Raw genomic sequence first — 13,801 nt, 5'->3', positions numbered from 1 at the left:
AACCTTACCCCATACCAGCAGGTGGCACTGTTGGACTCATCATTGCAGGACACTTACACAAAAACTATACAACATATTTCAGCGGGAATTTCAACAAAACAAAAGTTATTATTACACCCGTTACAGACACACACATACTTTTCCTGGTGGTTCTCACCTTTGGGATCATGAATTGACTACAGCCCCTTAAGTTATAATTTCCTTCTTTCTGAATGAATCATTTACGGATGTTTTCTGGCACTATGTTTTTGTTGACCTTAAATAGCTGTTGTGCAGGTGAAAATTTTGACTAAATCATCAAATTTTAATCATTTGGACCGCAGGAATAAAATATGAGTATGATCTCGATATCCTACCCGGTGTATAGTTCTAATTGCACATTTTTGGTAATATCACTATAATAAAATAATATCAGTGTGTGATGGAAATATATGAGATAAGGCCTAGCTTTGCAAAAGAGGGTGGGGGCAACAAGGGGCAACAAGGACGAGCGAGGGGGGGGGGGGGGCACCCGTTTCGGGAATAATGGGAAATGAGCCGCAGACGGGGCAAGCTCAGCGGAGAGCTGGCGAAAAGAAAGCCCTCCGCACAAAAAGTGTAATTGGAACTTTTCTTCTTTTTTTTTTCCGGTTTCGGAAAAGCCGAGAAACGGAGGGAAGGGCGGGGGGCAAAGTGGGGAGGACAGGGGGATGTTGATGATGCCAAACAAAGAGAACCTAAAGAGAATGAGTCTGGAGGAGAGGGCGGGGGGGCGGGGGGGGGGACACATCAAAAGGATTTTTCAGGGCCTGGTTACCGGGACAACAGACATTTGCATGCCATTAGCTTTTTACATCATATTAGAGACGAGCAACGGCGGGGGGAAGGGGGGGAGGAGGTCTTGGGTGCATTACACTATGCAGAAAATGAATCCGACACCTTTTGATTGACCGCTTCGGATGCGGGCGAGCATCCCGATAGGAATTCTAATCGGGGGTTGGAACCGTCCAGTTGTGACTTGACTTATTCCCGAGAGTTGCTTACACAAAATGGAGGGGGGGGGGGGGGGGGTGCACGATGGCAAGGTGTTGCCCCAAATCTAGCTCCATCACACCAACCGTCCTCCCTCTTTTCTGTGAATGCCGCTTCAGTGCCCTCACCATTGTGGGAGCATTGTGCCAGTAGGCGTTGCCGTGACACTGGTTGTCACGGTAGCATTTTGGGGGGGGGGTGATGAAATGTGTGTCGAGAGTGTATTACAGTATCAATACACTGACACTGCGACAAAAAAAGGACGGCCTCCTCCTCCACATATCACTCCTCCTCTTCCTCCTCAAATCAATCTCTCTCCCTTCCATTGATTCGCCTCACACACACACATTTCCTCACTTCCCAACTCAAATGTACCGCAACCTCACCCGTCTCCCCCATCTTTCATTTGATCCCCCCCCCCCCTTTCCCTCCTGTCTGCCATCTCGCCTGCCCTTCTTTCTTTCTCCCTCACCCCCGATCTCTCTCTCCTCCCCCCCCATGGCTGTTTTCCTTGTTTGCGTGAGTATGTGTGTGTCTCACGCTTTCTCTGCATATTAATTGCTGCATTTCTGCTGCAAACAATCAAAGCGTCACAGGCGGCGGCGGCGGCGGCGGCATCTCGTGCCGTTATTGTACGCACAGGCACACACACTCAAAGGCAAACAGATGTGTGCACTTGTAGACTGGCACGGGTAGCCGAGAACGAGGCGGAGCACAATGGCAGACGTGTCAGGTGTCAGAACAGACGTTCGTAACGCCGGCACAAGCCGGGCAGGCGCCACGTCCCGTCCAGAAGGCCTCTGCGGCTCGCCGGCTTCAGGCAAGTACGTTGAGTTTCTTGGGCGAGAGTGTGTGTGAGAGAACCACCAGGAAAAGTATGTGTGTGTCTGTGTGTGGAGTCAAGTTTGGAATACGGCGGAACCTCGGTTCTCGAGCATAATCCGTTCCAGAACCCTGTTCGAAAATCGATTTGTTCGATCGCCGAAATCATTCTTCCCGTTAAAAATACAGTGGAACCTCGGTTTTCGAACGCCTCTCAGTTCGGACGAATCGGTGTTCGACCAAAAATTTCGAGAAATTCTTGCTTCGCTTTTCGGTCTAAAAATCGCAGTTCGAACGCCGGTACGCTAGGGTGCGATGCTGAGCGGCGTACGGGTGTTTTAGCCCCTAATTATGCCTCCGAAGAAGGTCGGTGGAAGCGGGACAGGTGAAAAAAGACAAGTTGTTCGTCCAACTATTGCCTTTAAGAAAGACATAACAGCTAAATATGAAAGAGGTGTACGAATTTCCAATCTTGCTAGCGAATACAGCACGGCTAAATCTACGATCAGTACGATAGTAAAGAATAAGGAGGCTGTGAAATCGAGTGATGCGGCTAAGGAAGTTAGCGCTAAAAGCTAGCAACTGCCGCAAGTTTTGGAAGAGGTTGGAAAACCTTTGATGATTTTTCTCTCCCCACCGTCCACCACAAAGGTAAGAAATCCTATTCATAATCCTTTTTTTTATTTTTACACGTTCACGTTAGCGTAATCTTTTGTACGGAAGATTACGCTAACGCGAACGTACGATTAGCCTGGGTTAGCTTCATGTCCATGGTAAACATTCAGGGTGTTGGAACGGATTAAAACGATTTTACATTACTTATAATGGGAAAAAGGACTTCGGTGATTGAACAAATCGGTTTTCGAACAGGGTTCTGGAATGGATTATGCTCGAGAACCGAGGTTCCACTGTAATGTAAATCGTTTTAATCCGTTTAACCCTCAATGTTTACCCTGAATGTTTAACGTTAACATAAAGCTAACCCAGGCTAATCGTACGTCCGCGTTATCGTAATCTTCCGTATGAAAGATTACGCTAACATGAACGTGTAAAAATAAAAAAAAGGATAAAGAAAATAATTATGAATAGGATTTCTTACCTTTGTGGTGGTCAGCAGAAGCACAGTGGGGTTTTCAGACACTCGCACACCTCCTTCATATTTTGCTATTATTTCTTTCTTAAATGCAATAGTTGTACGCACTACTCTTCTTTTTTCACCTGTCGCAACTTTGCCGCTTGCACTGACTTTCTTCGGAGGCATAACAAGGGGCTAAAACACCCGTACGCCGCTCAGCATCGCACCCTAGCGTACGCACTCACGCATTACCAGCGTTCGAACTCCGATTTTTTGACCGAACAGCGAAGCAAAAATTTCTGGAAATTTTTGGTCGGACTCCGATTCGTTCGAACTGAGAGGCGTTCGAAAACCGAGGTTCCACTGTAATTTACAAGATGAGATCAAACAATGTCCAAAAATTCATGTGTTCAAATTTAAATACAAAAAAAACATGACTGGCAGAATACAGGGATGATGAAAATGTGAGTCATCATTTTATTCATGAGAGGTTTATTCATGATTACCGGTACTTTCGATGACTTTTGGATTACTCCAGTACCAAATATGCTAATAAAAGACAAAAGAAATTAGATATGAATAAAATGATGACTCACAACACATGGTAAGCTTTCTCTCCTGACTTTGATCGCTTTGATCTCCGGCAAAACGAACATAAATTGCGACCAGGGTCGGGTAGGGTTACTTTAACTGGATTACTTTCAATGACTTTTGGATGACTCCAATACCAAATATGCTAATAAAAGACAAAATAAACTAAATATGAATAAAATGATGACTCACAACACGTGGTAAGCTTTCTCTCCTGGCTTTGATCTCTTTGATTTCCGGCAGAACGAACATCAAATGCGACCAGGGTTGGGTAGGGTTAGTTTAACTGGATTACTTTCAATGACTTTTGGATTACTCCAATACCAAATATGCTAATAAAAGACAAAAGAAACCAAATATGGATAAAATGAGGACTCACAACACGTGGTAAGCTTTCTCTCCTGGCTTTGATCGCTTTGATCTCCGGCAAAACGAACATAAATTGTGACCAGGGTTGGGTAGGGTTACTTGAACTGGATTACTTTCAATGACTTTTGGATGACTCCAATACCAAATATGCTAATAAAAGACAAAAGAAACCAAATATGGATAAAATGAGGACTCACAACACATGGTAAGCTTTCTCTCCTGGCTTTGATCTCTTTGATCTCCGGCAAAACGAACATAAATTGCGACCAGGGTTGGGTAGGGTTACTTTAACTGGATTACTTTCAATAACTTTTGGATTACTCCAATCCCAAATATGCTAATAAAAGACAAAAGAAACCAAATATGGATAAAATGAGGACTCACAACACGTGGTAAGCTTTCTCTCCTGGCTTTGATCTCTTTGATCTCCGGCAAAACGAACATAAATTGTGACCAGGGTTGGGTAGGGTTACTTTAACTGGATTACTTTCAATGACTTTTGGATGACTCCAATACCAAATATGCTAATAAAAGACAAAAGAAAGTAAATATGAAGAAAATGATGACTCACAACACGTGGTAAGCTTTCTCTCCTGGATTTGATCTCTTTGATCTCCGGCAAAACGAACATAAAATGCCACAGAAACAAAATGAAAATCAATCCAAACAGCTTGCCAACATCATTTTTGGCGTTCCATGTATTCCGATACTAATTTAGTCATTTTATTCATATTTAGTTTCTTTTGTCTTTTATTAGCATATTTGGTATTGCAGTAATCCAAAAGTCATTGAAAGTAATCCAGTTAAAGTAACCCTACCCAACCCTGGTTGTGAGATACCGAGTTGCTGGGGTTCAATAATGAAGTCGTTTCACTGTAGAAGGAAAAAATACATGCAAATAGAATTAAGTAGAATAATAGATTTTCTTATTCAAATCATGAATTCATTTTCTGCATTCAATTATTCTTGGTAATATACTAATTCAAGGGATAACCACAAACCTGTCTTTTTTCATTTTCTCCTTTTATACTTTCTTTTTTTCTTCAAACTTCTTTATACAACATCATCGTTCGTAATATAATGCATCAAAGCAAGTGAGCCGTTGGAGAGCCGGCTCTCTTTAATGAGTCGAGCCGAAAAAGCCGGTTCTCTAAAAAGAAACGGACTTCCTTTCACTAGACAACTACCACGGAATGATGCATGATGGGAAATCCCCAGGCGGCAGACGCATGCTCACAGTAGCATCCAACCGCTCGCTTCGTTTGCAACGGGAAAAAACCCGATACCGAGATAGAGGCTACCGCGGCCAACTCGTTTGACTTGATTGGTTTGCCGTTTGCCGGGCTTTAACCGTCCAGCCATTCATTATCTGCACCGCTTATCCTCACTAGGGTTGCAGGTTACAAATTTTCCAAACCAAAGATTTTCTTAAAAATAAAAAATAAAATTGTAATGATAGTTTATGTATTTTTTCCTAGTATTCCAATCAGTTTTTTGTACCTCCTAGCAGGCACGAAATATTACACGCTGTCCCTTTAAAGATCGTCTGAAGTGGTCATTTCTTAAGGTATATGCTTTAAGGTATATGTTCTAAGGCACAGGTGTCAAACATGTGGCCCGTGGGCCAGATCAGGCCCGCTAGGGGATTGAGTCCGGCCCGCGAGACAACACTCAGAGAAGCGCAAGAGAAAAACAAGCTGCAGGTTGAAATAGGTCCACTTGATGTTGCCAAAGCCCGGTGCCACTCACAAAACAACTGTAGCGGCCTCTCTCTTTCTTCCTCTCATTATATGTCTTTCTCACACTCTCTTATTTTCTTCTTTTCACACTCTCTTTCTATCAATTTCTTTTTTACTTTTACTCTTTCTTTTGCTCTCTTCTTTCTTTCTCACTCTCTCTAATTTTTTCCTCACTTTCACTTCCTTTTTTCACTCTCCTTCTCTCTTCAGCCATGGCTTTTTTCACTTTCTCTCTTCCGCACTCTTTTTCTTTCCCTCTCTCTCAGTATCTCACACTTGCTCATTTTCCCTGTCTCTTTCTCCTCCTCTTCTCCCATTCTTGTATTTGCTTTCTCTCTCCCTTTGTCTCCCTTTCTCTCTTTCTATGTCTTACTCTCTTTATTGTATCCTTCTTTCTCTTTCTATCCCTTTCTATATTGTGCTCTATTTATTTCTCTCTCCCTTTTATTTGTTTCTCTTTACTTCTCTCTTTTTTTTCCTTTCTCTCTTTTTCACCCTCTTTCTTTTGCTATACTGTAATCCACTAGTCCGGCCCCTGAGAGATTTTTTTTCTAGCCTGTGGCCCCGAGGTATGATGAGTTTGACACCCCTGTTCTAAGGGATGGGCAGGGCACTTGTATGATGCGGCAGGGGTAAACCAGTGAAAGCTGTCGGGCCCTGCTGTTGGCTTTTCTCACAATGGGAAAACATCTTGATAGGAGAAAAATTGTCCACACAATTTAGCTTTATTATAAAACTACATAAAAGTGTGACTAAACATTTTCTACTTGCTCACAGAAGTTCGTTTTTCGCTACTCAAGGATTGCCGAGTAGGGATGCACCGAATTTTCAGCACCAACATTTTTCCAGATTTTGTCCGAAAGAATAAATAAAACCAAATAAAGACTCCCTCCGTCCATCCATTATCTGCACCGTTTATCATCAGTAGGGTATCGGGGGTGCTGGAGCCCATCCCAGTTATCTTCGGGCAGTGGGCAGGGGGACAACCTACACTCGTTGCTATCCAATTGAACTGCCATGCATGTTTTTGATGTGGGGGGGAAACCCACATAGGCACAGGGAGAACATGCAAACTCTCAAACGAAGAGGCCGGTAGCTGGAATCTAACCCTGGGTCCGTGCATTGTAAGGCTGAGGCACTAACCGTTGATCCGCCTGGGACAAGTGTCCAACTGTATCCTTGTGTTTATGTTCATACTTTTTAGTTTTTGAGTCTGTGTTTGGGATCCCCGCTTTCAATGAGAGGAACGTGCAAGGCCTGCAATGTCTTTCGAGAAGGCCCAAGACAAACGATTATGTTCCTCGCAGTCATTGCTAGTAGATGTGTGAAAACGGTCTGTTTTAATAGATTCGTAATGAGATTGGGGCCAAATGGGATCCCTTCACTCGGATAGCTAAGATATTCTCACGCTGGATTTTCTTTACAGGCATCTTTCTAGCGTACTGATCTTTGAGCAGGATTTGATCATTGATGTTTTTGATGGCCGGGGTGTCTTAGAACCTGTCAATCATATCAAGGACGAAAGAAGGACTGAGAGCTTTCCCTTATTTCAAGCCAAAGTTTGCTGATCCATTTACTCGATCCACGTGGATCAGTTTGGCTACTTGTCAAAGAATCATGCCGAAAGTTTGGGGTCACCGAGACAATTTTGGGTTTTCTATGAGGAATGTCACGCTTTTATCAAATGATTTGTCTTATGTCAATGTCGTTTGTCCATATGAATCTACTTCTTTTGTTGGTTAGTCTCAGATAGGGCCTTCTCTTTGCCATTTGAAGGCTTAGCATCTCTTCACTGTAGATGTTGACACCGGTGTTTCACCAGTTTATGTAGGTGAGGACCTGTAGCGTGTCTATTTCGCTAACTACAGATTCTAATGTTCTAGATCAGGGGTGTCAAACTCATTTTAACTCGGGGGCCACACGATAGAACAAACATTCTGTCGGGGGCCGGACTAGTAGATTAAAGAGAAAGAAAAAGAGATAAAGAAATAAGAGAAAGAGGGAGGGAAAAGGAGAGAGGGCGGGATAAAGAAAGAAAACGAGAGAGAGGGAGAGAGAGGGAGAAACAAAAGATAAAAAGTCATGAGAGAAGGGGGAAAGAAAGGGAGAGGAAGAAAGAAATCCAAAGAGAAATAGAAAGACGGAAGGAGAGAAAAGAGAAAAGAAAGCACGAAGAGTAGGAAGAGAGAAAGAGAAAAGGAAAAAAGGAAGTTAGAGCAAAATAGGTTAAAAGACACAGAGAGAGAAAGAGACAAAGAGCAACAAAGGAAGAGAAAAAGAGAGACACGGAGAGTGAAAGAGACAGAGACAGAGTAGGAGAAAAGGGGTGGAAAAGAAATAGAGAGAGAGAGAGAGAGAGAGAGAGAAAGAGAGATAGAGAGAGAGAGAGAGAGATACATACAAGTACAGTGTCTTTGTGAGAGGCACCTGGCAACATCAAGTTGCCTGATCTGGCCCGCGGGCCGCCTGTTTAACACCTGTGTTCTAGATAGATAGATAGGTACTTTATCCATCCCCGTAGGGAAAATTCACACTTCCAGCAGTATCCTTGTGTTGATTATTAACAGATTAACAGGATGGCCTCGGGGTGCTGTGTTGTAGTTTAGCAACAGCGGAGTGGATGACGTCTTACGCTAGGCCAAAAGTTCGACGTCCCTGCAGCAGATGGAAATCTTTGTGCCCAGGGTTACACCGCCTCGCGTTCACGTAGATAGCGAGTCCGCCTCCTCTCCGCTTCCCGCAGGCTTTTGTGTCTCCGGGTTGCTCCACGTTAGATGCTAGACGTGAGCCACTTTTCCGTAAAACACAGCAAACCGCACTCCCTGTACGCTTTGATGTTTTTCACCAGCACAGCCAGTTTGTCGGTCTTATTTGGTAGAGAGTTCACATTTCCCATGATTACGGACGGTACCGAAGGCTTAGCTTAGCTAGCTCCGGCTCTCCATCCACGATAGGGCCCCCACATCACGCCGGCACGAGAATTCTTCAGGGCAAGGAGTCGATTCCTCGAATAAACGCATTTTTGTGCGTTAAAACCCATAACCATAGGATAGAAAGTTATCGAAAGTGTTGTTGTCAAACGGGACTAAAAACACGAAGATAGAAGCAGACACTTAAAACAATAAATCACAAAAACAGTGAAATAACATGGAGCTGCTGGAAAGGCTGCCGCTCTTGCTTGATAGTGCCTCCCACTCCTTTTTCTGCTCTGGTTTGTGCTGTTCTCTGAAGGGAGCAGTACACACCGTTGTAGGAGATCTTCAGTTTCATGGCAATTTCTCACACAGAATAGCTTTCATTTCGTAGAACAAGATAGACAGTGGAGTTTCACATCAGAGTTTTCTTTTCATGGCCATTTGAAAAGTTGATTCACACCTACAAGTGTGATGCTCCAGATCAGACCTGGGCACTTTGGTCCATGAGGGTCGTATGTCCTGCAGGCTTTTAGAGATTTATTTTCTTCAACTCGGGTGATAAAAATTGTTAGCAAGATGGCGGGAGCTCAAAAATCATGCAAGACTGTCAAAAACTGCCCAGGATTGATTTGGGGGATATTGTCTGGGTTTTTAACAATACAGTGGCGGGTCTTTGTGACTTAAGGACAACAAGAAGGGTCAGGGGCGATACAAATAATCATGACTAAGTCATCTTCCTTGAAAAAAAAACAGTGCTTTTCCTTAAAAAAATAAAGGCTATTTCTCTTTTTCCTCCATCTTTTTTAATATGGCTATTATTCACTTCTTTTTCGAACCTGTTACTGTAACTTACTTACTTTTTCATGCTAGCATAACGGCCCGGCGGGAATAGCTTGTCGTTGACCGGGCATTCTACTTGGGCGAGGTTGTCGGTGCCATGGTTTGTTGAAAAAGCACCAGGGAGCCACTAGGGACCGCCAAAGAGCTGCCTTGAAATGTAACCTAGCTAAAAACTCGCGGAGAGGCCTAAAGTACAACTGTGTACATTTTCAGTTTTTGAGAGCCTATAAATCACGTACAAATTGGGATTTATAAGTAGTTTGGATTAGATTTTGATGTTTGTTTTTTGTTCTGTAGTTTTTTTAATTGGAATTTTATTTCAGTGTTTTCTCATTTGTGGCGTCCTACCGTAGGCTGACCTGACAGAATGATATTTTGTTTTCTTTATAATCAAGTAAAACCAGCAACACTGAAACTCTGCATACAGAACTTAATGAAATGAAATGATCTAATAGGGGTTCAGTGTCTTACCCAAGGACACTTCGACATGTAACACGGACGAGCCGGGATTCGAACTGGGATCCCTTGATCCCAGGACGAGCGCTCTACCGCCTGAGCCACTGCCGCCCCAAACACATTTTCCCGATAGCGGCCGTGCAGCCATGTAAGGCGCTAACCTGCTTATTGGGGGCATTAGGGGTTCAGTGTCTTACCCAAGGACACTTCGACATGTAACACGGACGAGCCGGGATTCGAACTGGGATCCCTTGATCCCAGGACGAGCGCTCTACCGCCTGAGCCACTGCCGCCCAAAACACATTTTCCCGATAGCGGCCGTGCAGCCATGTAAGGCGCTAACCTGCTTATTGGGGGCATTAGGGGTTCAGTGTCTTACCCAAGGACACTTCGACATGTAACACAGACGAGCCGGGATTCGAACTGGGATCCCTTGATCCCAAGACGAGCGCTCTACCGCCTGAGCCACTGCCGCCCAAAACACATTTTCCCAATAGCGGCCGTGCAGCCATGTAAGGCGCTAACCTGCTTATTGGGGGCATTAGGGGTTCAGTGTCTTACCCAAGGACACTTCGACATGTAACACGGACGAGCCGGGATTCGAACTGGGATCCCTTGATCCCAGGACGAGCGCTCTACCGCCTGAGCCACTGCCGCCCAAAACACATTTTCCCGATAGCGGCCGTGCAGCCATGTAAGGCGCTAACCTGCTTATTGGGGGCATTAGGGGTTCAGTGTCTTACCCAAGGACACTTCGACATGTAACACGGACGAGCCGGGATTCGAACTGGGATCCCTTGATCCCAGGACGAGCGCTCTACCTCCTGAGCTACTGCCGCCCTTAAGAGAAATAAGTCCATTTTTTTACCAAAACTATTCATATTATACATAATTAGAGCAAACCTTAGGTTTTATAGTACTTTATTCAATATTTATATCATAAAATATTTCAACTTTTTCGATTTATACATCCAAAGTGAGCAGCGGTGAAAAGTGTTTTTAGAAAACTCACTTTCCACATCATCGTGTCAGTGTCAGGTCACTGAACTTCCTCGTCGAGTGATAAAAAGCAAAGCCAATTTAGTCGATTACCTCTGCAACCAACAAAGACAACAACACAAAAAGACATGTCTGTGTTGCAATCTAGCACTATTCTCCACACTATGGTTGCCCTGGTGCTGTTGCCTAGAAATATAGGACTCACGTTTTACGCGACGCAGCCCTTATTCGCGTTTACTTTCGGCGCAGTAGTAAATCCGTGCTCGTCTTTGTTATCGCCATTTTGGATGGTCACATGAGCCAAAAACATGTGATTTAAACAACTTGGGGCAAAACTGAAAACAATGTCAGGTGTGCGGGGTCGATGCCAAAATGGCGGCAAGTGTGCACCGCGCTCAAAATCTAAAAAAATGGGCGTGAATTGGTTCGTTTGTATGGCTTTTTAAGCCTGTTGCTTAAAGTCTGGTGAGGCTTTTCTAACGATTTTGTTTTGTTCTTAAATTTGAGCATGCGCCTTTTAATCAGGTCCACTCCGTCATCTGAAATGTATGGTAATATTAGTATTACCGTAAATTCCGGACTATGGAGCGCACCTGATTATAAGCCGCACCCACCACATTTTAAGAGGAAAACCGATTTTGTACATACACAAGCCGCACCTGTATATAAGCCGCATGCACACTGAAACATGTAACACAAACACAAAATGAACCCAAACCCGACTTCAAGTCCCGCGATTGAAACTAAATGTCCTTCATTGAAGTACACAGTTCAAAAATCACAGCCGGCAAAATGAACGGAAAATGATACCGGTACTTAAGGTTTGATGCAGACCTGCAGAGTCCAGGTCCCGTTGAAAGTAATCCAAGGAAAAAAGTGTATATTTGCAAAGGTAAGGGTGGGAAAAATATATTAGATGAACATATTTACTCACGCAACTCCTTTTTCTTTAACTACCTTTTTACCCCCTCTTCTTTCCTTGTCTGTCCCTCACCTTTAGCGGTCCCCACTTCAACTCGGCACCCCGCGTTTGTTCCGCCCCTCATTTTTCGTTCACCCGTATCAGAATAAGTGTCTAAAATAAATACAAATAAATACATTACAAAAATATACAGTTGCAAATACATATTATACACGGGTTACACATATTTACAAAGAAAGACGGTACACCGAGAAGAGAGTTTTCAAAGATTTAATAATAATGATATAGCTTTGACAGGGCAGTTAAAGGTAGCAACACTCGAGCGCCGCTGGCGGCCGTTAGAAAAATGACATAAATTGGCCGCATCACTGAATAAGCCGCAGGGTTGAAAGTTAGGGAAAAAAGTAATTTTATTTGTATTTAGTTTCTTTTGTCTTTTATTAGCATATTTGGTATTGGAGTCATCCAAAAGTCATTGAAAGTAATCCAGTTAAAGTAACCCTACCCAACCCTGGTCGCATTTTATGTTTGTTTTGCCGGAGATCAAAGAGATCAAAGCCAGGAGAGAAAGCTTACCACGTGTTGTGAGTCATCATTTTATTCATATTTAGTTTCTTTTGTCATTAATTAGCATATTTGGTATTGGAGTAATCCAAAAGTCATTGAAAGTAATCCAGTTCAAGTAACCCTACCCAACCCTGGTCGCATTTTATGTTCGTTTTGCCGGAGATCAAAGAGATCAAAGCCAGGAGAGAAAGCTTACCACGTGTTGTGAGTCATTATTTTATTCATATTTAGTTTCTTTTGTCATTAATTAGCATATTTGGTATTGGAGTAATCCAAAAGTCATTGAAAGTAATCCAGTTCAAGTAACCCTACCCAACCCTGGTCGCATTTTATGTTAGTTTTGCCAGAGATCAAAGCCAGGAGAGAAAGCTTACCACGTGTTGTGAGTCATCAATTTATTCATATTTACTTTCTTTTGTCATTAATTAGCATATTTGGTATTGGAGTAATCCAAAAGTCATTGAAAGTAATCCAGTTCAAGTAACCCTACCCAACCCTGGTCGCATTTTATGTTAGTTTGGCCGGAGATCAAAGAGATCAAAGCCAGGAGAGAAAGCTAACCACGTGTTGTGAGTCATCATTTCATTCATATTTAGTTTCTTTTGTCTTTTATTAGCATATTTGGTATTAGAGTCATCCAAAAGTCATTGAAAGTAATCCAGTTCAAGTAACCCTACCCAACCCTGGTCGCATTTTATGTTAGTTTGGCCGGAGATCAAAGAGATCAAAGCCAGGAGAGAAAGCTAACCACGTGTTGTGAGTCATCATTTCATTCATATTTAGTTTCTTTTGTCTTTTATTAGCATATTTGGTATTAGAGTCATCCAAAAGTCATTGAAAGTAATCCAGTTCAAGTAACCCTACCCAACCCTGGTCGCATTTTATGTTAGTTTGGCCGGAGATCAAAGAGATCAAAGCCAGGAGAGAAAGCTTACCACGTGTTGTGAGTCATTATTTTATTCATATTTAGTTTCTTTTGTCATTAATTAGCATATTTGGTATTGGAGTAATCCAAAAGTCATTGAAAGTAATCCAGTTCAAGTAACCCTACCCAACCCTGGTCGCATTTTATGTTAGTTTTGCCAGAGATCAAAGCCAGGAGAGAAAGCTTACCACGTGTTGTGAGTCATCAATTTATTCATATTTACTTTCTTTTGTCATTAATTAGCATATTTGGTATTGGAGTAATCCAAAAGTCATTGAAAGTAATCCAGTTCAAGTAACCCTACCCAACCCTGGTCGCATTTTATGTTCGTTTTGCCGGAGATCAAAGAGATCAAAGCCAGGAGAGACAGCTTACCACGTGTTGTGAGTCATCATTTTATTTCGATTTAGTTTCTTTTGTCTTTTATTAGCATATTTGGTATTGGAGTAATCCAAAAGTCATTGAAAGTAATCCAGTTCAAGTAACCCTACCCAACCCTGGTCGCATTTTATGTTTGTTTTGCCGGAGATCAAAGCCAGGAGAGAAAGCTTACCACGTGTTGTGAGTCAT

This window comes from Urocampus carinirostris, chromosome 11 (genome assembly GCF_059441175.1).
Source record: "Urocampus carinirostris isolate Australia breed hairy pipefish chromosome 11, RoL_Ucar_1.0, whole genome shotgun sequence".
NCBI lineage: Eukaryota > Metazoa > Chordata > Actinopteri > Syngnathiformes > Syngnathidae > Urocampus > Urocampus carinirostris.
The sequence above is the reverse complement of the archived record's forward strand: the minus strand, read 5'-3'. Positions refer to the sequence as shown.